Source organism: Misgurnus anguillicaudatus, chromosome 9 (genome assembly GCF_027580225.2).
Source record: "Misgurnus anguillicaudatus chromosome 9, ASM2758022v2, whole genome shotgun sequence".
Lineage (NCBI taxonomy): Eukaryota > Metazoa > Chordata > Actinopteri > Cypriniformes > Cobitidae > Misgurnus > Misgurnus anguillicaudatus.
The window spans coordinates 13,600,921-13,628,441 of NC_073345.2; the positions used below are offsets into that span (position 1 = coordinate 13,600,921).

A 27,521-nucleotide genomic window follows, 5' to 3' on the forward strand; every position below is an offset into this window, starting at 1 on the left:
ACATTGTTTTCGTGCTGTTCTGGTCCGTGTAATGACAGATATAGGCACAATTATAGACATTAAAAGCCCATGGCACAAATCTGTTTCTCTGAAGATTATTAAGATAGATGATAGATAGAGGATTTCATTTATGCTGGGCAGAGAGTGACAGCGCAGTCTGGCAACAGTGTGTTTTTTAAATATTTAATTCTGTTAAATTTCTCAAAGTCATTACTGTTTAAAACACACTTGGCATCACATTCATGATTTTATGGTAAAATGACACGCGTCAATCCACGAGCATTTAAACACCCCCCACAGACGGTTATGTGACGAACCGTCACATTTGACTCACGTCATAACCGTCATCACCAATTCTGAAACCGGCACAGCCCTAAAACACAGCAAACATCTCCTCACTATCTGCTTGCTGCCTGTCCGCTGATCAAACTGTAAAAAAACGCGATCTCTGTAGACAGCCCAGGCTCTACAAACTTCAATATACACACAGTGGCCAAACCTGCACCATGAAACAAAACAAAGTGTTCCAGCCAATAAACGCCAAGAAGGATTTGGGGGTTGGGTTTGGGCGCGTTCATGAAAGCAGGGAAGGGAGGGGGAGGAGTTAGCTACGCTCAGTTTGTTTGAAAACACATTTCAAAAATCAACACACAGATTCGCTTAGAACGCCTTTAAGTGCAAGAAAACATAAACTCAGTTGGCATTTGCGTGCTGTCTTTACAATTTGCTTGTAGGCTACTGGCGTGCTGTCTGAAGCCTCGAGATGCAGATCGAGCTCGCGCTTCAGAGGTGCACGCAAACAAAACTTAGCAAACAACGCGCAAGTATTGACATCTGTTTTGCGTCTTTTTCGAGTCTTTTTTTGCTTGAATATTTAATAGGGACATTTCACAAACTTTTAAGATGTAAAATAAATCTTTGGTGTCCCCAGAGTACGTATGTGAAGTTCTAGCTCAAAATACCATATAGATCATTTATTATGGCATGTTCAAATTGCCACTTTGTAGGTGTGATTTTTGGGTGTGTCCTTTAAAATGCAAATGAGCCCATCTCTAGACTAAATGGCAGTGTCGTGGTTGGATAGTGCAGATTAAGGGGTGGTATGGGAGCCAAATTTCAATGACCTATTTTTTTCACATGCTTGCAGAGAATGGTTTACCAGAACTAAGTTACTGGGTTGATTTTTTACACATTTTCTAAGTTGATAGAAGCACGGGGGACCCAATTATAGCCCTTAAACATGGAAAAAGTCCAACATACATACATTTTAACACATTTGTATTAATTATCTTATCAATGATGCACAGAGAAATCCCTTATGTTGCAGTAAATTAGGTAACTATGTAACAAAATTCCAGCAATGTTGGTACACAAAAGGTCCTTTTTAGAGCAGTGCCTGGTACACATTTTTATTTTAATCACGCATGTGCACCAGTTATGTGCACCCCTGAATATAACATGGGTGAAAAGATTGTATAATTATTTTTTTAGGTAAAGCTTAAAGGCAGGATAGGCAGGAATTATCTAAAAAACTTTATTACAAATTTGTTTAAACTGTCTTTATATACCAATACATAAGTAAAATGTAAGTACTCTGAAAAAGAGAGTATAAAACTGGAGTGTCTGTAGACCTTTCACGACTGTTTTAAACACAGTTAATTATTTCCATTCGGGAAGAAACAAGTGATTGGCTTGCGCGACTTTCACTCTCTCTCGCGACCATGGCACCACCCCTGTTGCTACGGGATCTGCCCAGACATGCGCACACGCGATTGATTTGAACGTGCACGAGGCACTCTAGGAAGAGCAAAAGTATGGCAGAGAAAGAGCATTCAGAACTCTCAGTACCTGCATATGCAGTCAGCGAAGGCAAACAAGGCAAAAAAATGAATAAACGAAAAAATCAAACGAGAGTAAATATCACGTGGCTTTCCCCCGTGTCGACGATGCGGAAGCGGTATTGTCTCTGGAGTGTAGTCCTCATCAGAGTCAACAATGCTTTCATCACGGAAAATCTTCCATGCAAAACACTGTATATGTTATGAATCTTCCACGAAATTCACCTTCATCACAGTGTAACTGATGATAATGAAAAAACGTGTATCAATGCAACATGTTTTTAGCTTTGTCTTCTAAATATAACTAGCTCGTTTGTTACCGAATCAAACAAAATAAATTTTAAACTTTATCGATATGCTAGCTTAATGGTGAGTACTAAAAGCCATCCTATTTGTTTCTATTCATAGTGATAAAGTTAGGTGTATTATTACATGTGATTGTGACATGATGTTACTACATGCACCGCGAACTTTCCTCTCCGCTCGTCTGAGGTAAATGCTTCTCCCAGCAGAGCCGATCCGCGTCGCGCGTTCATGTGTTTTGGGGGCGTGGCTTTAGAAGAAACCCAGAAGGGAGGGGGTGGAGTGAATGGAAATAATGAGCTGTGTTTAAAACAGTCGTGAGAGGTCTACAGACACTCGATTTTTATACTCCCTTTTTCAGAGTACTTACATTTTACTTTTGTATTGGTATATAAAGACTTTTTTAGACTTAAACCTGCCTACTCTGCCTTTAAAAGTGTCCACCATCCACTTTCTTTGCATGAAAAACATCTTGAAAATTCTCTATCTTTATTAAAGTATCTCTTTAAGCTGCCATAACTTAAAGTTGGAAAAGCTTAACTTTCTGTACATGTGCATTGAGGCAATGCCACATCTACCATGATGAATAAAATGCATGGAAAATAATGCATGCACAGCCCACCAATAGCGATATACAGCAGCAAACAAACAACTTTCAACGATCAAATTGTTGTCAGTGTTATTCATGCATGAGTGCGTTTTGGTCATTTTTGTAGCATGACAGTCGTTGGTTTCTATATGCTTCGGTTGCCTGTCATATAAAATCATGAATAAAATAAATGCTTTTGTTTTTCACAGAATCAAAATACACAGGCTTTGAATGACATGGGAGTAAGTAAATGATGACAGAATAATTCATTTGGCGAGCTATTTAAATGTCACCTCCTTTTAAAAACACACTTCAATGTGTTTTCCGCATGTTGTATTCAATACTGAAAAGGGTCTTTTGGATTGCAGGTTGAAAGGCAATATAAGGGAACAATGAACCTGCGCCAAAACCAAGACAGCTCAAGTTCACATTGCAATCTTCTGTGCTTTGAATGGAACAAAACTTCATTGTATTTGGTGCAGAAAGTAACCTAAATCCCCAGATTGGAAAACATGTGCCTACTGGGGCTAAACAGAAACAAGGCATCTCCTCTGCCCTCACTGCCGATGAGAAAGGGAAGAAAAAAAATCTCATTATGAGCTGTGTCTCCCGTGCGTTATTTCAGAATGGATCACACATCATCACTATATTGCTCTACGCAAGTAGTGCTTCCGGCTGATGCTAATGCTGTTTACTCTGAGCGCTCTTTTTGTCAGGGTCAGGCGAAATAATGCTGGGAAATCTGTGCATTTTTCTTTCTGTTAGGAATAACGATTGTCATTCAAGAAGTCCATTAATGGGAGTCTGAAGGAACATAAAGCAGGATTTCTTCTTGATTGTCTGCCTGTGCTCAGTGACTATCAGGTCTACTTGTGCAGCAAACAAAAAGCCATTAACACAGACATCCTTCAAGCAATCTCTGCATCTTGTAGACTTTGATAAATAAAGCTGTGACTATTTATGCCTTACCCGAAACTATGTCTAAACGAATGATCAACATTAATGTTTCTCTAAACTGATAATCATCTTTTCTGGTGTATCATTAGTTACACCCCCAAACTTAATAAAACCTTCGCTTCATACATCATGTCATGAACAGTGCTTTTTGATAGCATGCCTTGGCAAAGTCATTACATAGGCCTGGTTTCAAACTTGACAGGCATATTAACTCATAAAAAACTGATTAATTATGACAAGGTATTGCAGCATTTACATGATCGGGGAAACTGATATGACTACAGTTTGAGTTAATGTACCTTAGTGAGGAGTGTTATAAGGCAGTGGATCTTTTCGGCGTGCACACCCCCCTTTGTGTAGCCCCCCTCCCCAAAGAAAATTCATAAAAAATGAAAGAATAAATAAATGTAATTTATAAAACTGCCCACCCCCCGCACCATCTTGTACCCCCCCAAGGGAGGCCCACACCCCAGTTTGGGAACCACTGTTATAATAATAGTTGGTTAATAAGATGATGGGAGAATATAGAAAATTCATTATAAACAAATTATGCGTGTGGATCATTTTATGAAAAATGTATGTGCCCTCATAAAATGTAATTAATATTTTAAAAAGAAATAGTGATCCTTCTCTGATGACGTCAACTTGATGGCTTGGGCAGAGCATCTGTTAACCCCGCCTCCTCCAACTGGGTTTCATTTTTTCTGAATAAATGGCTATTTTCCCATATCCAATCAAATCTTAGTGGAAAACACAAGCCACACCGGCTATTTTCCTTGTGTGATATTCCATTTCACTCGGACATTTGTAACAATACGGAAATCAATCACGACTTCCTGTTCATGGGGACTTTACTATTCATTACTGTTCTTTAATGCAATGGTTCATGATAATTACCTATCCTAATGGCCAAAAGACCAACTAATTCTAGTTAATGGACAAATTGGTCTGGTTAAACAAAACCTAGATTTTTAAAATAAAAGATAACATCTACTTTCTCTCCTAATACAACATCCTTATCTAAGTTTAAACCTTGCTTTGGAATGTAATCATTTTTTAAATTATAACCCAAGTAACCGAATACCAAAATTCTGTACCATAACATCAAGTGCATGGTCTGAGGAGCGTCAGTGACAAAACATCAACATCCTGTACTCTTTTGAATTCATTCACACGCAAGACAATCTTCTAGAGTGCACAGACAGTCTAATAAACAACAAAGGCAAAAAGGGAACAAGCAATTAGATTATAAACAGGAAAAAACAACATTGCCAAGGTTCTCCAGAGGACAGCACGTTAATTTTGAATCAGAACCAAATTTGTACAGCGTCAAGATGAATTTCCACCCGCATGAACATGTCTCCATTAAACGACCTATCGACCCTGCAGCATCAGCACTGCTTCATGCGCGTCACATGCGAGGGATGACAGGCGGACGGATTGAGGGCGAATGAGGTTTTAAGGCTTTGCGCCTCAAATGTCAAAAAGCACATTTATAATACACTCGCTTCAGTGAGGGTCTTTCCAAGGAATCCAAGCGAGCAATATCAGTTGTTAGGCAAAGCTAGCGGCACACCAAAGAGCCTTAAATAATATGGTTAATGCAAAGCCCCTCCGTCCATGTGACAACAAGGAATGATGACTTGGTGGTAATGTATCAAAAACGGTAATAAGGTAAAGAAGAGACATGAGCTGTCAACAGAATTTGAGGGAGGAATAACCAGTGGTTTACCTACTGTGCGAGTTTTATGATGAATAAAGATGTACTTAATACATGTGTTGTGGACACATCTTAAATCAATGTAAATCTCTCAGAAAATAGTACTAGCAAGATAAGTTCCCCTAAGAAGCACCCAATACCTTGAGCTTTATATCTCTTGTGCAAACTGTTGGGATGGGCAGTATTTCAAATACATGTATTTAAAATACGTATTTCAAATACAAAATAGTATTTTGTATTTTGTATTTTAAAGCCTTTGAAAAAAATGAAATGTAATTTGTATTTAAATACATTTAAGATGAGTATTTTTGTATTTTTAAAATACTCAAAATACTTTGAGCCAGTCAACCAGTCAGGGTGCTGTTTTCATGCATCAACTAGTTCAGACCAGACACCAGAGTTCAGGTAAGCAAATATATCTGTGCAGCTTTTAGTGGGCAATAATTGAAATGTTGGAGTGGGAAAAAAGCAAGGGCGATTAAATTATTGGGTGTGATGTGATTTGTGTTATTATAACTGTCGCGAAAGGAAATTCAAATTCACACTTGCACGTTGCACGACTGAGACAGAGTGTGGAACGCTGATAAATAGGCCTACACTTTTGACTTAGAGGAAAACCACCATTTTTTAAATATTTCACCATGTTCTCACCTCAACTTAGACAAATTAATACATAACTATCTTTTTTCAGTGCATGGAGGAAGAGCACATAGTTTACAGCATTTCGACCTCGGCGCGCAGTAACATCTTCACAGGAGTAATGATGTTACTGCGCCAGAGGTCAAAGTGCTGCAAACTAAGTGCTCTTCCGCCATACAATATAGTTCTCATTTTTTATTCACTTAAAAATCACGTGTTATTTTGTGCCACCATACTTACTCGTGTAACTACTCATGTAAACAGTCTTTGAATGGGGAAAACATGGAAGTGTTTGGTGGCTTCTAAATTCTTCCCTGTTTAGATCCCAAGGAATAAATGGGACTAGACTAAATGCTTACACATTCATGACACACTGTGCAAAGATGAAGTGCACATATTGAAAAAAGATAGGCATGTATTCATTCATCTAAGTTGAGGTAAGAACATAGTAAAATATTGAAAAACTGTGGTATTTTCCTTTAAAGGCCCTTTCACACGTGACGCGGGAAGTGGTGGAATCAGCACACAGTTGCTGATTTCTTTTTAGCTTTGTGCAGTTGAAGCCTTGTTTACACTTTTGCAATCGCATGGCTCTACTCTAAGGCGGAACCTGCTGAACCTGCAGGCTCCTCAGTAAACCTACAAGATTTTTATGCTTGACGTGCTCTCCGTTGTATAGTTCTGTAATTGACAGAGGGCGACTCGTGAGTAATTATTCTCAAAACCATCAAAAAGCAGCGATGAGAGAAAGTAGTTTGCAGAATAATTTCAACACTTCAAACACTCGTCTCGTGAGAAGTAAATACGTGGATTTCTTCACATATAAACTGTTTAGGTTGTTGGTCGACGACACATGAAAAAGTTTTTATGATGTTTTTATAAAAATGGGTGTTCATAAGGCTGACATGACACATTCATAATCATGACATGACACGTGTCATGAATATGAAGGAGATTTTATGGACGTTTATGACAACTGCCATTAAGTGTCATTTGTTCAATTATGTCATTTTTATTGCAAATATGACATCGTTTGAAATGCCTTTGTAATGACAACTTGACATTAACAAATACATTATAACTTGTCAAGACAACTTGACATTAACAAATACATTATAACTTGTCAAGACAACTTGACATTAACCAAGACAACATAACTGATCACTTTTACAAGTGATACAAATTGAATTTGTCATTAAAATGTCATTAAGTGTTAATACTCTGTTAAATGGTTTCATAACAGCATCATGAATATTCTTCAGTTCATAATGTTTATTTGACCGAGTATTAATAATATTTGATATAGTATTAACACTTAATGACATTTAAATCACAGTTTAATGTAATGTTAACCTACAAAGCTATAGGTAGTTTCTTAAGTTTGATAATTATTGTTTATGATTTAGAACAAGTTGTGTTGTATTGGTTTATATGTCAAGTTGTCAAAGATATCTCAAACAATGTCATCTTTGCATTAAAAATGACATAATTGAGTAAATGACACTTAATGGCAGTTGTCATAAATGTGCATAACATCTTCATGTTCATGACACATGTCATGTCTTGATTATGAAGATGTCATGTCAGTCTTATGCACACCCCTTCAAGTAAAGTGTTACCAAGTTTTTTTGTAGTTTTTTATTTCCTACAGGGCAGGGGAAATCAAGATGTACGTAAAATAAAATGTAAGTTTTTTAAGCAGTTGCACAAATCTTAATGCTTTTTGGCGTTCAGAAATAGACCCAGATAGATTTCAGCCTAATAGGGATACTTGCACTGAATCACCAATTTCACATGTATTTTGTGTATTTTCAAAATACAAAATACTGTATTTGTATTTAAATACATTTTTCCTCACAGTATTTTGTATTTGTGTTTAAATACATTTTTCGACACAGTAGTTTGTATTTGTATTTGAAATAAATTTCCATGTAGTTATGCCCATCTCTGCTGTTGACCATCCTTTTTTGACACTCATGTGAATACTCATTCGCTTAAAGGTGGAGTGCACAATGTTTGAAAGCCAGTGTTGATATTTGAAATCACCAAAACAATCACGCCCCTACCCCAGTAGAATCTTGGACCTTCTTTTGATAGACCCGCCCCACACATACGTAACACAGGCAACAATGTTGGTTAGAAAACACGCTCCTTACTGCTGATTGGCTACAAGTGTGTTTTGGTAGTCGGCCCGACTCCCGTTTCCAAAGCGTTTTTCAGAAATTGTGCACTCTGCCTTTAAGTCCGAAGGCTTCTAGTAAATATGCTTGTCACACATGCCTTATTTACAGATTGCACAATGCGATTTTACTGTTATTTAGCTTTTAAAGAATGTTTAAGGTGGGATGGTTGTGTAAGTGTAGTGGTCGACCGATATATTGCAGAGGCCGATATATTGATATTGTTTTTATCGGCATTGGACGTTAAATCTTTACGTTTGGCTGATAGATTCTCCGGTTGGGTCACGTTAGCGCAATAGCATTGTGTTCCAAAATGAATACACTCGAACCCACGCAGCAAACCACAGACCGGTTGGCGCACAACACCAAAGCACCCCGAGAGCAACCCAAGAGCAAACTGTTTCATATGCTTTTAAATCACTCCCGCAGAATCCCCACAGGGCTCCCGACTAACTTTTTTTACTAGCACAGTGGCCCCCAACTGAAAATTTTAGGGGCGCAACCAAAAAATTAAGGGGCACACACCGTAAATCAACAAGCTAACCAAATAATCACATTTCTACAAATTTGCATTGTATAACTAATAAATACTTTGATGATAGATGCAGAAAGTACAATTTGCTGTTTCAAATTCAGAGTCACATCACAAAAAAAAGTCAAATTTACTGATCGCACATGTGCGACTGGATGTAAAATTCAGTGGCACACTCTCAAATTTTGGTGGCAGTCTGGAGCCCTGCCCCATGCTATACGTCAACCGGCTCATGTGGTGTCGCGTGAAGTCAAACATTCCTTAAAATCTGCTGACCCTTTATTATGATGATCCCTCAACAACCATTCACGTATTATTCTACCTTTTCCTACAGCTTGAAGTTTTTATGCATACGTGAGGGTCCAAATTTCATCATCAGAATAGTGCAGTATGTGCGCACTGTACATGCACCGACAGATTTTTGTAACCGTGCTTTTTACGTGTAGGCCTATATATGTACATATAAGAGGATCTCATACTGTATGTAGCTTAGGATATGTATTGCATTTTTATTCGCAATGCGCACAAACATCTGTACACATACAAGTCTTAGAAACTATAGATCTTTTGTAAGTAGAAGTCACAGTTACGTCACTGCAAGCTGCAAGCGCAATGAGGTGACAGAAAAGCAGTGGAAGTGAATTACACACCAGTGAAACGAGCAAGATAACTCACTAGAAAATGTCTTGTTGTGCTGTTGAGTGTCAGAATAGAAATGCCAAAAAAGATGGCCTTCATTTTTATATAATACATCGTTGAAGACACCATTTGAAGATAAACGTAGGTGTTTATGGTTGCAATAAGCCCTTAAATGGACAGACTGGAGTGATGAAATCATCTGGAAATCTATTCATATTTAGAAAAGAAAATAATTAGAGAAGATGTCCGGTGTTGTGTCGAAGTCTGTTCCCTCTATGTGTCTCTTATAGCATTTTCATCACGTTACGTTTATAATTTATTTATAAAAGATTAAAGATTTGAATGAGTTATACTGAAAAAGCAATAATATCACCATTTATTAAATATTTCATAATTTTTCTATTACTTCTTTTAACCTTATATCTTAGCCTATGTCTTCTTCCTGTTTGTTATAAAATTATTATGTTTACATACTTAATAAATATATAAAAATGTTACACACACACACACATGATGTAAAGTGTTATTAATATATTCAGGCCCATGCATATTAATTTGTATGTAAACATAATCGTTTTTTAATAGTTTTAGAACAAAGACGTAGGCTATAAATATATAGAAGAAATAATAGAAAACAAAAAAATGATGAAATATTTAATAAATGGTGGTATATAGAATACATGATAGGATTGCTTTTATATGTACTTTAGCGATTCATCCAAAAAGAACAATACATATACATTATATACATGCACACATATCAGTAGCCAAGCCATTTAAACTTTTAATTTATCTAAAAAATAAATGTAACGTGATGAAAACGCTATAAGAAAGCCGCTCTATGCATTTCTGCGTTTTTGTCAAACAGCGACCCCTAGAGTCGTTGGAGAATACTTGCAACTGTCGTAATTTCCCACTCTAGTACTCCAAAGATAATGACCAGGTAATGTTTCACAATTTCATACAAATATTAGGCTACTGCATAGTCTACTAAACTAAAGATGATGGGTATATACAGCAATCCTTAAGTTAAATTTACAACTTTTTAATACCTTTTTTAATACCTTTAGAATATTTTTTAAAACCATCACGACACTGAATTGCAAGTGTTATCAGTGACCTTTCTATTATTTACACATATTTTGACATATATAACATACAAAAAGAATAGACATGGATTAAAGTGAAAAAAAATTCTTCTGACTGAAATGTTTTTCAGGCCAAGTCATATTCCTTTAACACTTTATGTAGGCGAGACCAATAACATTTTAAGGGGAGATTTTTTGCCATAAATTCCATATTGAAGTCTCCTGTTGCATATATAGGTAGCTGTAGTTTGCAGGGCATTTCAGATGCGAAGGCGAAACGGCTAAATAACTCACTATATAAAAAGAAAACATGAATATCACCACCTTTAATGAATCTTTTATTAATTATTTATTAATTGTAAATGTATTTATTTTAGCATTTACTAATTTTTTTTAATCAAAGTTGAAACTGTTAACATTAGTGAATGCACCAACAACCATCAATTACTGTAATGACATAAACAAGAATTAATTAATGCTTATATACTCAATATTTTTCATTGTTTGTTCATGTTACATAATGCATTTACTAATGTGAAGTGAACAAATACAACTTTTCATATCATATTATTCAGTACCCATAAACGACTAATCCAGGGTCTGTTCTGTTCACACAACAGCTTACAGTCACAGCTATACAAACGTTATGTATGAATATAAACCCTGAACGAGTAACTCGAGTCAAACTCGTGTACAAATCGCACAGGATGCCTGTAACCATAGTGAACGAAATTAAATGACTGTACCTTTATCAACTAAATATTATGTTACAATAGAGGCAGCGCTGATGTGCTATTTTATGCGCAATGTTTCTGCTGTTTACTTTCTCCTAAGACCTAAATGGTCGTGTTTATATGAGGATATTTGCAAAGACGGGATTTTTGAGGCATATGTGTTATTTAAGGCCAATAAAGCGGCAAAAATACTCACAACACAAGCTCAATGAGAAACGAATACGCGGCTTGCGTGCTCCTTTGACACAGAAACAACGGGTGCATTTAGTACCATTGTTTGTGTTTCAATGGCTTAAAGCCACTTATTTTTAAACTGCAGTGCTTGAATATATGGACAAATGTTACGTTTTTGTGACCACATGCAAATGCAACTGCAAGAACCGACAGGTCGATGACATCAAAGCATTTCGGAAGCAGTCTCCTCATATGATTCCTCGTCAATCGCTTTCACAGGATTTGGATGTCATCTGCCTCTTGGTTCTTGTGGCGCCACATGAAGTTTACCCACAAGTTCAACATACCCATTGTATCAGCGGCTAGATCAGCATAGCATTAAAAACGTGACGCGGATGATCACGTACGTGAGAAATCATTTACCCCCAAAATACAGGACCCCTAATGTAGTCATACTGTGCGGAGACACGCAAGTTACCTGGCTGTTTGGGTTTCTTAGCCCCCGAACTGAAAGGCTTGCCAATCTTCATCATTTCGCTAAGCCAAGTCAATCTCCAGTGGTCTTTTACACCTTTATCGATCTTCAAAATATCGGAGCCGTCCTGCTTTATAAGTTTGACCATGCTAGCTGAAATAAAGTTTTACCTCAGCTTAACGTGATACAGTCAGAAAACCCGGAGTGGATCCGGTGCGTAGTGATTTCAGTACGTTCACAGTGGAGAGAGGAACGTGATTTGGCTCAACTCCAGGCTTTGATAACATCCCAGAGACGAAAGATCTTTGATTATGTGCCCAGATATGCTAAAGCCCATATTTAAACGAACTAACGTGAACGCAGATAGAATTTCAATCAGAATAGGACACGTGATAGTCTGAAAAAATAATACCTAATTTGGAAAAAATAATACCTCTAAGCCAAATTTAACACTTTTAATGGCCTTAAATTTGACAATTTTGATTTATCACTTTTTAATACTTTTTAAAACCCCGCGGACACCCTGTAATAGGATAATAAGAAGTTTATTTCAAGTGTAGAGTGCATATAATAATAAAGTACCGCGTTTGCTAGCTTATAACGTTTTTACATGATTGCAGCTAAATCACAAGTAAACATTACAAAATGCCATGACAAAGTTAATTGTGTACTTTGCATTATTTCATAACATTGTTCGCTATAGTGTCACTATACATGATTATTGCTATTTATCATAATAGTTTGCATGTTTACACTATTTACAACCTCTAGGCTTATTTATGTCCTGATAATTATGTGAGATATTGACAACTGTTGTCATGATAATTGCATGACATACTACAAGCAAGCGCAACAACATACAACATAGACCGCAAACAAGTTTACAAATGAGAGATTTACTTACTAGTCCATCAACAAGATCGCCAGATTAGCATCCCATCCAGTGCTGTCTTTTAGCTCACGCCAACGAGTAAAAACCTGACCGAGTGGGACTCTTGTCCGGTTCCTAACGCGGTCAGATTCTCTTTTCCTACTCACTTCCGAACGCGCTTTCTTAACTTTTAAATCATTTAGCCTCACGTCTCAAATTCGCGTGTGCAGTTGTTGTTATAGGCTTGATCGACTTCATGCAGCGCTGCAAGAACCGACAGCCGGATGACGTCAAAGTGCCGTCTCGGATCATTCTCGCGGTACTTTGACGTCATCCGGAGGTCGGTTCTAGCAGCGCCACACGAAGTCGAACAAGCCTAACGTGTGTGACGTTGTTGCCGTAAAGCAAGTCGTGATTCTCACGAGATTTGTCAGTGTCACGATCGGTATAAACCGGATTGTGGAAATGAAAGGAAGAACCCAAATGCAAAAGATGTATGAAAATATAACTATGATTTAATAAAACAGAACAAAACAAACCCACGTGGGGGTAAAACAGAATATGAAATAATAACGCTGTGATGGAACACAGAAACAGATAACAGAGTACATAGACACTGAGATACAACAACGCACGCACAACACACAGAGAACATGAGGGCATTAAATAGACAGCACATCAATGGGGAACAGGTGAACATAATTAATCACTTAAGACACGAGTACATAAGGGAGTAGGGTAAAAGTGACAAGAGACTGGGAACACGTGTTACACATACATGATGTGAAACAACACATATTCCCACATAAACACCATGCTGCCATAGTCTTGCCCTCTAACATACCACCTGGATAATAACCAGGGTCAGGCAAGACTATGACAGCCACAAAACACTGGGAACACGTGTTACACAGACATAATGTGAAACACACGTGTTCCCATGTAGACACAATGCTGTCGGGATCTTGCCCTCTAACATAGACCTGAACTTATACTAAGGTCTGGCAAGATCACGACAGCAACAAGACACCGGGAACATGTGGAAGCCACACACACCATGTGATTCCACATGCGCCCACACAGAACATGATACTGCCACGGTCCTGTCAGATGCACTCAGACCAACATCTAGCACAGATGTCTGACAAGACCGTGACAGTCAGGGGCGGTTCTCTCAAGCTTGCATTGATGGTTTTGGTAGCGGCGTCCTCCCCGAGCTTCAATAGGAGGATGATTCGCCTTACTATGACTTTGTTTACCACCGAAATAACTTTGAAGCTGTTATATTAAAGTAAAATAACTGCATAGTGTGTCTTTAACATAAAGGGAAACATAGGGGAAACAGACTTCAACATAACACGGAATCCATAAAAATAACAGTTTAATGCTAAAACACTTCACGCCGCTACTGCAAAGCTGTCACTTTCTGCCACCAGTTTGACTCCGCCCACAACAAATGTCAGCTCTGTTTGCAAACATGCAAATACTGATACTTTTCGCACTTGAGTTATATAATATTTAACCCCGGGTTATTCTAAACCCCAGGTAAATGGTATCCTGGGTTATCTGTTTCGAAAGCCCTTAGTTAAAGTTGCTTGGCATGTAGTTGCAAAGTTATTTATAGTTAGTAGAGTGTTGAAAATGGATGTCTAAAATCTATCAAAATTAAATGTAACTGGTTTCAGTGTGCTTTGCTTTAGCATGTTAACCATCTTATAAGTAACTGTTAGACTGTCAACACATTAAAACTCTCTGAAAAGTGTGAAAACATCTGCACGATTTACAGATGCTTGGGCAGTTATCACAGCTGTTTTCTCAGTGTCTCACACCACGTTGCATTTTGAAGAGGAAGGATGGCAAAATAGTTACTTTGGTACTGCTGTTGTACTTCACCTAACTGCTGGACACTGCCCTAAACTATCCTAATAAACACAGGTGCTCCTTTATGACCACCTACTCAACTAACCAATGATGAGACAACCCACCCAATTCTAAAAAAATCATTTCAAATTAATCTCTCTGAGACCGCCTGGAAAAGGAAAATTTGGTCAGTTGTAACCATCATGAGGAAGAGAGGCAGTCCCCTCAGTTTTAACATTTAGCTTCACAGATGACAGACAAGCAAAGGATAAACAAAACGAAAGCTGCTTGCACTCTTCTGGGACTTATGACTTATCAATACCATCAGTCAAGTGCCTTGTGTGTCACTATGCATTATAGTTTCTGTCAAGGCACACTGGCCTGTCAGACGTGACAGGTTTCAAGCTCACCGCCCTCATCTCTCCACACTAATGTGCTTTCACTGTATAAACACCTTATCTGTTAGCCAACAGTCTTGTGATATCATGTCAATTCTAGACGCCCTAACTTGATAACCCGCCGCCCTTCCATTGACCGTCCGGGTTTAAACTCTCAGGTTTGATCAATAGCTAATGCAATCTGCCTCATTCTGATTAATGCCAGTTGTAATCATAATGCCATTATCCTTCGCAATCTGGCTCGCCTCCAATCCCAGCTGACTCTAATTGAAATGATGAGTGGGGAAAGATTAATAGGGAAGAAATGGGAAGTAAAAGTTTACTCTGGCGTGGAGGTGAAAATTTGTGCACAGTTAAAGAGGTTACTGCAGGACCAGACAAATGAAAGGCAGAGAAATGGCAGAGGTCTGAGTAATCGTCCCACCCTCTGCCCCGAGCTCACTATATGTAGTTGGCTGAATTTTTATGGATGAGTCTAGGTCATTAAATGCCTGTGAGCAAGCAGCCACCAAAAAGTCTGTAAAGAAGATAAGTTAAGCTATAGGGAAAATGCGAAGCTTTGACCTCGATTTGCTTGACCTAAAATTAATTCCGTCCTTATCTTTGACTTTGCACGTCCACTGTTTTTCCTTTTGTCTCTTCAACTTAAAGTTTTGCCGCCAATAAAAAACTTGAACAAAGACAAAAAAGGGCTTGCTTGATGAGGGCATGTCCTCTTCAAACTTAAGCTTATCAACATGTATTTAAAGTGGTTTTGGGCAACAATCAAATGAAAACAAAGCCTTTATGCTACTTAAACAAATAACACATCTTTGCGTGTCTGAAAACTGCATTTAGAAGATGAATTCAATATACTGCCAGATAACAAATTATCATACCTTATCTCTATCAAAAAATGTTTTAAAACAAAACAAATGCTCTTGCACAACAGTTGCAAGAGATAAATCATTATGAGTCTGGTTTAGAAAGCTGTAGGCTAACCCTTAGCTCTTCTTCCTCCCTTCACATATCGCTGTCCACTCACGACTTGTAGTAGTGAGTGACAAGCGCTTGAATCACCCTGAAGAGATTTCATGCCATTAAAAAGGCTTACCTACTTTACCTTCTGTCAGAATCTATTAACCCCCACCTCCATTGTCTTGTCTGGTCATACGGCTGAAGAGGCAGTGATTTGAACGGATGAACACCTACCATATCAATGTGAACCAATCTACATTATAACAACGTCCAAAATATCCCCCTTTATAGTTCACTGTGCGAGGGAACATCCATTTTTAGTGGTGTCTAAAATCATAGTGGACATTATTGAGAGCACTTATTCAACCCCACAATGCACAACAATGATGCATTAATAATGAGTGTACAACCAGCTACCTGCTACAGTACTCGTCCACCGAGGCTCGCACCGTATGAATTCTCTCGTCTCGGCGGAAGATGGCACTTGCCCTGCGGCACTTCTGGTAAGCTCAAGTGTCTGAATTCACACACTTGTTTTCATTAACTCCTTCATTGTGGACTATATTAGTGAACTAATGTTGGGTATATGCGGGCTATTTGGACAAAGCCCATGTTTCCAACTATTTTTATGCTCATTTTGGGATAAAGCCACTGGATGGAAACCGCAAGCTGCGCATAAATTAAAAAAATGCTCTTAATTGAGTCAGATAAATGTTCTTATATGCGCACAAACTACAATGAAAACACATTTGGGTGATTCTCGCGAAATTAGACTTAAGAGGTGTCATAAAAACATTTTAATAAAAAAAGTAAATGCAAAGTAAGAGTATCAAAATAAGAAGCATACAATTACAAACATCTCTTCATGTATTATTTTGCACATTATTTCAAATGACATCATGCAAACCAATTTTGTTGTTTTTTCCACATTTATGGGGAAAAGTTAATTACCACAACGTATCCATGATTGGATTTGGGTTCTTTGACATGGAAATATTTATAATTAAAAAAACTAAAAACTAAAACGCTTCAGTGCATGTTATACTATAAACATTTACAGTAAATAAACATGTGGTATTTGGTGATCATTGGTAAATGTAGAGACAATAATAAGGAATATAGATGTGTCCAAGAAAAATTTTCTCATCCTCCGCAACAATTTTCAATCATTGTTTAAGCCCTCAAGGAACAAAAATTTTCAACCAAAAAAAAATTGTTGAAAGGGACATAATAGACTGTGACACTCAAGATGGATACCAGGTAAGCAGTTCTTATTTTTTCTCTCCAAATAAAAGTAGAAATTTTGTTTGTCATTGTACCTAGACAACTTTTTAGTTCTCATTACCGAAACATGAGTTTTAAATGCATATTATTAATGTAATATCATGTTGCAGTAATGATAATTTTTGATAATGATAATCTAAAAAAAATTTAATAATTCTATAAGAAATATTTTTTAAATCCTCTAAAAAAATGGTTATGTAAGTTCAGACCTTAATCTTATATGAGCAAAAAATTGGCTTTAAGGACTTTTTAAAAATCTGATGCTGGACACCTTCTAAGTCTGGATTTCGTGAGAATCACCCATTTACGTTATGGTTACGTTACATATTTAAGTGAGTTATCTCATCACTGAATCGAAATGGTACTTTATTCCCAAATGTTTTATACAATATGTTATAATAATATATTTATATATTATAACAATGTTTAATTATATAACGGCCTTATATGAAATAATATTTCCTCTCTCATTTAAACTATTTTGGTCTAGTATAACCAGAATGATTTGAACTAACAGCTATGACTTCTATTATTGCTTTTAGAATGTATCTAAATGATTTTGTAGATAATAAACTAAACATTAACTTGTAACTAAGCTCTTTCACATCCTCCGTTATGCATTTCACTTACTGCGCTCTAATTGATTCACTTGGGAACTGCATTGTTTCAAACATTCATGAAAATGAATCGGTTTAAAGAAATCCTTCATTTTCGAGTTATTACTGGTCATGTTGTGTGTTGTGTGAGAAAGCGAACGCGATGTTGAACCACTGAACAATTTTACACAGGAATGATCTGGTGTCTGAGGTGATTCACCTGCACAACATCCATGAAATAGCTAATGTAGTTCCTAATATACTGTAGCTCTTAGGATGAAATTCATTGCACCTCTTCTTGTAAAGTTTAGTCAGAGCCTCAGTGTGTTGATAGCGAAACAGCGCCACCACAGTTGCATAATGGCGCAAGAACAGTTACAAATGGCAATTCACAGAGTGCATAGATTGTTTGTGCTTTCCGTGAAAACACATGACAAAGACACCTGTTGAGAGCCAGACAGCATGCAGATAAAACCTTGCAGGTATTAAGCAGAAAATATGATAGAAGCAATTATTCCTAAACAATAAAAGAACAGTAGGAGTCAACCTTGCGCACCTCCTAGCTGTGTTGATTTACTCAACATGTCACTAAAATGTACTGTAAAATTTATTATTCATCCCCTTTACAGTGCTAGTCAGATCCAGTATTGAAAATGACCTTTATTGCAGCGTGTCATGTACAGTAGCTGTCCATCAATGTAAACGGTGTTCAATGTTGTTAACCCAAAAAATGCACGATAAATAAAGATATTGGCATCTAAACTCGGAAGTTGACTTTGAACAGCGTTTAGTCATATTATTTCGAATCTCCGGCCTGTTGTGTGTCAATGTATGTAGGCAATACTTCTCTGCCTACAGTCTTACCCGTGGGAAAGAAAAACCTTGACCTGCCCACAGACACTTCACCTAGTTGTAGGGGTGTAACGATACACTAAGCTCACGGTTCTATCTGTATCTCGGTGCCTGGCTCGCGATACGATACACATCACGGTTTTATTTTATTAACCTATATAATTTCAGTAACTTTTTTGTTGTACATAAAACTTAATAAAGAATTTTATCATTTTGAGGCTTAAAGCTGCCGTCGGCAATTTCATGTCCCTCCCCCACTACCTCCGAGCAACCTCCCTCAGAGCTCGTTCTCGTCAGCGCGTGTGCAAAAGTATTATTGTGAACGCATACTTAGCAAGAATACTTAGATTACTTACATAACACTCCGAAATACAATCAATGGTTGATAAAGCACAATTACCTGTTGAGAAGAAATGTGGCAAGCTCTGCATCCAGCTTGAAATCTCGTAGATTCCTTTCAAATGCCGGTCCGATATTGATCCTAGTTTTATTACGGTCACAGTCGCTTTCTATCTTTGTTTCCTTCTTTTCATTGGTTGTTTTCCTAGCTCTAGTTGTTAACCGAGAAATCGGAAGTTTGTTACTGAAAGTTCTCTCCGCCATCACGCTGTTCAAACCAAAACACCTATGAATTCAGGCGGATGCACGTGATATTGTAACGCGCGCGAGGGGGATGGGGATCTGTGGCACGTGCAGGTACTGTGATTGACAGGCAGATTTTACACAGCCCTGCGCTGATTGGAACAAATGAACCAGCCTGCGCTGATTGGACCAAATGAACCGGGAGCGGTGGATTTTTGCAAAACAAATAACAGGCTCCAGGTGGAGCTAGAAGCGCTGGGTTTTTTCTTAAACAGTCTAATTTATGTTGTTCTATCGGAGCATAGTGTTGGTTTCAGTGAATATGATCAAAAAATATGATCAAATAAGTTGCCGACTGCAGCTTTAACTGAACCTTCTGTACTGCAGGTCTGTCACTGAAAAAAGGGAAATTTTACATAAAATTTGAATTAAGGGACTTAGCAGGGGCGTTGTTAGATATAAAGCTCTACTGGGGCACAGGCCACCTAATTTTTTTTAAAGCCTAAGACTTCTATACAATGTCTTTTGCTTAACACACTATTCCTACATGTATTTAAAAATATTTAAGTATCATGTTCATTATACATAACTCTTTCCCCGCCATTGACGAGATATCTCGTCAATCAAGAGAAAACACTTCCCCGCCAATGACGAGTATTTCCGTCTTTCCGCAATACCGCTATTATCCACTAGGTGGCGCCCTTCCGCAACTTTTTAAAACCGGAAGTATTGCCCTATGGCAAGCTGCTGCATGTCCGTGTCTGTTTTAAAGATCGCTCTGAATGGGATCTCTATAAAAAGTCCGTCACAAAAATGGAATTATCTCTGCTTTTTGCTCAACATGTGGGGTTTTTGCAGAGACATAGCTATTACAAAATAGCTACTGAAGGTAGGATAAAACGTTTTTTTTTTTTTTGTTTGAAAGCAGAGGGTCTGTTCTTTCATTTGGTATATTGTATGTTTATATATTTGAAGAAGAACATTTTCTGGAAGGCATTAAACTTTTGTGAAAATCATGAAAAACGCTGGCGCTGGCTGGCAACTTTTTTAAAAAACGCTGGCGGTGAAAGAGTTAACATGTTTGGAGGCATACATGGCATAAAAGGTTTGGAAATTAACATATTTTCTTGCACATTTGCATTTTACATTATACAAATACAACAATAATTAATAACGTTTTTTTAGAAGAATATTTTTACAATAGCACTATTTTAAGAAACCATTCATTTTTATGACTGCTATACTAAAATAATCTCAGTCATAGTTACTGCCAACTGTGTCCTACAGCTATACACTAAATATTCATTTCATATCTGAAAATACAGAATAGTATAACACATACATGTGTTGACTTTTTTCAGCAACAATGCAATTCTATAGACTTGACAGAGGTTTACTTGAGATTTTTCCTCTAATGTTTAAGACCTGACTGGGTGAGGATTAAACTACTTTAAACTCATCATCTCTCCTTTCTGCTTCCCTTTCCCTGCTTTGCACAAAACATTTCTGATGTCCATCTACAGAAGCCAATAGAGATCAATCAAAATAAGATTATCATTATTATTTAAAAACTTACTATAGTTTTGTTATGTTTTCCTAAGCGGCTGCGCGCGGCTGAAAGAACAGAAGCGCGCGTCTCGAAATGTTTTGGTGCATGTACGCGTCCGTGTGATTGTTTAAGATTCCCGTCGAGTGATATGAAAACAAAATGCTGCCAGACGTTGGACTTATTTATAGTCCTGCGTAACCTCTACACCCCAACTAGGTGAAAGTGATTTTACCAATTAGGATGTGATCCTGGATCAACACCATTGTTGGTCCTGGATCAACATTTTCATTAACCAACCACATTGCAGGATTAGTATGTATGTTAGATTTAGGTTTAGGGGCGTTTAAAAAATACCCCTCAAACTATTATTTCACACTAATTTGAGGGTTTAAAAATGGTAAAGGTTTGAGTTAAGGCTAAGTTGGGGTATCTTTGATTAAAACGTTGATCCAGGATCACATCTTACTTGGTGAAATCACGGCGACCGCCGTAGCTATGCAGTAGGTTATCCGTTGCCTGTGCGTAGCTCTGCGTAGCCTGATGTTCACCTTGCAAAATTTTTGAAGCGCGTCAGTTCTACGCGGACCACAAGCGCTGTGATTGGTCCACAAGAACCCCTCCCGTCAGGTAAAAAAACTGCGTAATAGGTATTTCCGTTTTCAACGGTGAAAAAAAGATGAGCCAAGTTGAGGAGTGATTTAACTCAAACTGCAACAAAAGTCGCTGTTTATTTACTTCAATCATTGCTGGTCTTCTCAAATCATACACAACAAGTTGCTGTTTCTTTTTTGTTTGTGGGTTAACTTGCCAAGCTTCTTCTTCTTTGACGGTCGCGTTGCTACTGTGCTTACACGCGTGGAGACTGCCTACCAGCAGTCTACACGTGTGTTTGCACGTTGATGACGATGCAAAAGTATAAATTAAACCTACGCCGTCACGGCTACGCCGTGGGACCTACGCACAACTATAACGAGCCCTTTACTTTGAGTAATGACAAATGATGTGTTATGATGTTGGTTCTAATGTCTTATCAGTATGTCGGAGTAGCACTAGGTCAATCCATGTTGCACTATTGTTTACAATGCTGAAAAACTAGGGATGCACAATATATCGGCCGGCATATCGTTATCGACCGATAACTGCTTATTTTTAATATTATCGGTTATCGATCTGATAGCACAATTAGGCCGATAAATTATGGATTATTTTGGTTTGTTGAACCACTTCACTTGCTCATTGCTGGCCATGTGGAGTTTTGATTGGTGCTTTCTGTGACATAGCACGAAGATGACACGTGAAAACCCTATGAAAACCCAATCACAACTGACTGTGTCAGCTGACCAATCAGAGCAGAGTAGGCTACTGAAAGGTGGGGTTTAGGCAGACTAAATCTTTGAACGGCTTCAAAAAATGAGGTAATATTAAATTGATATTTTCAGAAAATAACTGTTTTTTTTTTGACCTTGCATGCTTTTAAACCTGTTGTTGGGGACTCCTTGACAATATTAGGAACCTTAAAAATTGGATCTGACTGGCACTTTAAGGACAATGCTTGCATTTCCGTGCCAGGCATGGCCGAATACATAAATTTGACTGTCTAGCTGGCACAAACTCCTTTATGCATTTCTTCCTCTTGCATGCTGACCACATGCAAATTTCAGCTGGGATTGTCAAATAATCCTACTTCAGTTCAAAAGTGTCAAAACTGCTGAATCATCGAAGAATAATAAATGCTAAAGCTTCTGTGATCTCAGACACCTTTTGCCTCGCTAGAAAAAAGGCTATGCTTTTCTTCAGTCGTCCCAGCCTGATGTGTAAATCTGGATTTCTCACTACTCTCCAGCCCAGCCATAAACTGTAAAGAAGCTCAGAGCTCCAAACACTAGAGAGGCTGAAGCAACTGGGAAAAGTCTGTTTAGAGACAGTCACAGTTAAGTATTCATCTTGTTATATGCCTCGCTCTGCCAATGTGGTTTTGAAAACAAGGTGTGAGAGGAAAGGCAAGGTTAGTTACAGCAACCTGAAGTATAACAGGTGGTCAAATGTCATTTGGAGTCCAGGTTCAGGAATAATCTTGCCCTCCTCCTCCTTAATGAATAGAATAAAAACACATTACCAGTAGCCTAACTTAATATTGGTACGCACTAGTTGCCTGAATAAAAGGACAAGCTGTTTTGATATCCTGGGAACATACACTTGCGTTAAAAGTCAGGCATAATGGATGTCTGTGAGAAAAAAACAGCACAAACTAATAATTCCTCCCAGAAACTTTAATCACTTTGGCACCATTTCGTTCAAGTGAAACAGTAATGCGGGACATTAATCTTTCCTTGAAGTGAGCAGACCCAAAGCAAAAAAAAAAAACTGACGTGATTGAGACTGCACACCTCTTCACCTCTCTCAAAACTGTTGCCAGAGAAACCAAACTCCTTTTGGTTTTGCAGAAGTGCTGAAAGCAGGCTTATTTTCTTGCTCTGAGCATTGCATTGAAGCTATAATTGTATATTTGGCCTGGTGAAGCTCACAGGCTCGCTTAAACATCTCCCTCGAGGAAGGAGTCTCCTTAAGCTCATGGACTCATAGCTTCCAGCACTTAACCTGCCATGCCTCTTATCTGCCACTGCCCTCATTACCATGACCTTGCCTAGATCTATGGTACTGTCTTCAAATCTTTAATGTGCTTTTCAATCTGTTCCAGCCCTGTTTCAGTTTTTTTACACGCCTTGTCTCACAAGGCTAATGTCATTTCATCATAAAATTCATCATAATTTTATTAAACATGGTAAAGGCCAAATTAACTACGACTGCAAGATATATTGAAATCATAGTAAAATCGCAAGGATGCGTATCACAATAGTTTGCAATAATTGAATGATTTCGATGCAGATAACAGAGAGACGGTAGTGACGGCGAGTAATGCTTTATCTTTTACTAAAAAAATAAAAAATTACGGTATAATTCAAATGCATTATCTTTAAATATACACGACATTAAAGGCACAGTTAAAAAGTAAATTCTGTGCGAATCGATTCAGCCAACAATGACTTTATTCCATTAAACCACACGCACATGTACCACCAAGCCCACACAATAGCTGTGTGCGAGAAACAGACCGAAAAAAATGTAATTCGCTGTAGTCTTTACTTCACCATAGCTCTCAAATCCCATTAACACGTCAAAGATGTGGCCTGTTGGGTAGAGCATGTGATATGAAACGTTGTGGTGCCTGGGGCTGAGTTTGAAACTCAAATCCATTTCCTGATTCTTGTCACCTCCCTATCAGTTACAGGCTGCCATCGTTCAGATATTTATATTGCTGTCAGCTCTTTGCTTTATCAAACTGAATGCAAAAGAACGTAAAAATCTAATTTGTGTATATTAGAGACACACTCTGCCAGGTTTGATGTCATTCATGCCATTGCTTCGCATGCTTCTTGTGTTGATTAATAACACAGATGCAAATGAGAGTTAATGGTGAGGTATATGATGAGGATTTGAAATATGTAAATGTAAATAAATGTAAAGGAGCTGCATAAGCTGCACGGTTTCATTTCAGTCATAATTTTATTTTGGGGTGATTTATTCATTTTCAGCATTCTAATGTAAGCTGCAAGTGGTTTGATAAGCTGTTGAGCTGCTTTAAAGGGTGTAACAGTAAGACCTATATGATGCATGCATCCAACATGCTTCATGACTGCGCACTGACATCCCTCGTTTTCTCTCTCTTTCTCCCTCAATAAACAGGCATACGTCTCCCACCCATTACTTCTTGAAAGGAAAAGCAAGCTTACTTGTTTTGTTGAACAGCAGATCTACTGTATTTATCACTCCGTGCAAACCATGAAAACAAATAAAGATAAATATGTTTATCTAATCAACCTTAGTCACAATAAGAAAATCAGAAACTAACGTAACATTAACGTAAGAACGACCGAATTCAAGTGTTATCAATATATGACACATCATAATTCCGACACAAATCTATAGCCTAGTTCCCGTAAGCATTCATTCATATGATGGCAATAAGTTACGAATAAAACGAAAATGACATTTCGGGATTTCGTATAGAAATAAGCTTATAAAATGCAGCAAGTTTTAATTCATGTCAAGGCTATTCGTAAGAGCATCAGTTCATTTTCTTCCATGCTTCTTCTCTGTAAAATAAACGGTTTTAAAGGCACAACTTGGAAAGTAAAAATACGCTCATTTCTATCTCAGTAAAACATTTATGTCGCATAATGAATATGACAACAGTGAATAAAACCCCCATCGATAAAGTAAACAAAATTCAGCTTGTTTAAAAAAAAACTATCAATTTTCATTAAATGATTTTCAGTGAGTAACAGTCGTCAGGTTTGCCTGTGATAAGCTTCGCTGCCTGGTCAGGTTTAACGTTACCTCAGCGCATCTGAACCCCGCTGTGGTAAAAGGAGACCTGTTAAACCTTCAAACAAATTACGTGTTCCTCACAAAAACACACTGACTAGAGAATCAAACACTGCGGGCTTTAACAAATACGTTTTCCTCTCTCCACATCCACGACAAGCATTTTACGCATCATTCAATCATTTCTATATCAAATGTACATTACCGGAGAGAAATCCTTTTCTTTTATCCGATGGACTTCAGACACTTTCAGAGCTCTGGCTGTTGCTCTTCCACTCTGTGTGTACACTTGTTCTCCAGGATAATCTTTTAGGTCCACTGAGTGAATTTTGAAGTATTTGCCTCAGACGCTGAAATGAAGGGAAGTGGGAGTGCGCTGGCAAACGCTGGAGAGCCTGCCCTCTTCAAACTAACCTTCCCGCCCCCTCCTTATCGAACGCGCACATTGGTGCTGGATGGCGACAAATTTCCCGCTTGAAAGAGGAGGGTTTAAAAACCTTCGCAGGTGGATCGCGATGGCGAAGCAAGAGTAGAGGTTACGATGACCTACGTTTAGGAAATATTTAAAATAAAAATTAATTCTGTCATTCGTTATCAAAAATAGAGTACTTTTGAAAAATCCTTCAGCTCTTATCCAGGAAAATTCCATTGTGTAGCCTTCTGTAGACTGTATGAATGTGATATGACAATGAACGCACCTGGGCAATTCCCATGCAAATGTCAACCTTATCATGAAAAGTATATTTTTTACTCAAAGTTTTTAACCATACTGATATCTTAGATGTTAATATCTGGTGGTTTAAATACTGTATACAAAGTTCCGGTTAAAGTTTTTGAAGCATTTTCTTCCATAGTTAAGTACTGTTAGTGCTTCATTTTCACGTCCATAACGGATGTCACGTGCCTGCGCATATAAAAAATAAATAAATTAAAATAAATGATACATATTATATTATATATAATATTATATATACATATAATTGTGCCTTTTAATTCACAGAATTCCTAGTATATCTCTCAAAAACTTTTTTACCTCATCTAAAATAGAAAACTTGTAAATAGACTGATATTTTTCTGATGTGATGTCATCAGGGGTTTAAAAAATATAAACAGATGGTTCAATATGCTGGTAATAAATGAATTCATGCGATTTTATATTTCAAGTCTTGACTTCAAATGTCACATCCATAACGCTGTAATTGCTCACCTGTCAAACTCAGAATCAACATAAGAAAGTCCATTGTATACTCACCACATAAAAATACTTAGTGAAAATATAAGAAAATATACTATAGTGTCTGCGAACTTTACCATAGTAAATATTTAAATTATACTACAGTATTTACTAGAGTTTATCAATTCATTTTAGTTAATTCTACAGTAGTCTACGTTAACAAAGTGCAGTAATTACTATTCTACAGCGTACCACAGTTTACTATAGTAAATACTAAAGTATAAATATTTTCTCATGTTAGTAACTCTTGCACTTGCACATTTTTAGTGCATTTACTGTAAAAATTGCAGTATTATATGCAGCTGTTTGCCAGTACTGTAGATTTAAATATATGTTTTTTACTGGCAACATTTTGTTCAAAGTTAAATGAGCATTAAACATTAACAAGTCTTTATTTTACAGAAAAAAAATAAACAGCCTCATACAAAGCATTCTGGGAACCAAAATCCGAAGGAAAAAACAGAAAAAGGTTGATGAGTATTTCTGGTTCCCAGAATGCTTTGCATGAAGCTGTTATTTTATAGTTTTATTTTGTAAAGACAAAGACCTTTTCATGTTTAATGTTTATTTAACTTTGAACATACTGTTGCCAGTACATATTGTAGATTTAAATTTATGTTACTGTAAGTTATTGGCAAACAGCTGCATAACTACAGCAAATGTGGCATGATGTGGGATTTTTTGATCTAAAATATGAGTTAAAAGTTTATAGGCAGATGTGAAGATTGGCAGTACACTGACTTGTTTGTTTTATTCGACAATAAAAATTAAAACAAGTACAATCGAGCCCAAATGACCAATTCATACACATTTTAAATAAACTGTGGAAGATAAAATACACAAAAAGCCTCAGGCTTATTTCCATTGTGGTCCTCTGTATTCAAAAATGGATGAGCAGTTCATAATGGGAATGAAATCTAAACACGCACATCAACATATCACATAATAACTTCTTGAAAACTAGTTAAAAAGTCATTTCTTAACTTCTCTTCTAAAAGGACCTTCTTCTTGAGTTTATTTTAAACAATCAGTCAATTAATTCCAAGCAGCTCTAGAATACAAAAAAGATTTCTTCCCAATGAAA

At 37.4% G+C, this 27,521-nt stretch overlaps 1 protein-coding gene across 2 annotated transcripts in view; it reads right to left on the reverse strand.

Moving 5' to 3' along the window:
- The window catches only part of gabra3 (gamma-aminobutyric acid type A receptor subunit alpha3), a 253,492-nt gene extending 227,817 nt beyond the window's left edge, over positions 1-25,675 (reverse strand). The window contains exon 1 of one of the 2 annotated variants that reach the window (XM_055179776.2): positions 25,409-25,675. The gene's annotated coding sequence lies outside the window, so the exon portion shown is untranslated. The remainder of the gene's footprint in view (positions 1-25,408) is intronic. The other variant, XM_055179775.2, reaches the window with a different exon arrangement.
- Between the last annotated feature and the right edge of the window lie 1,846 nt (positions 25,676-27,521).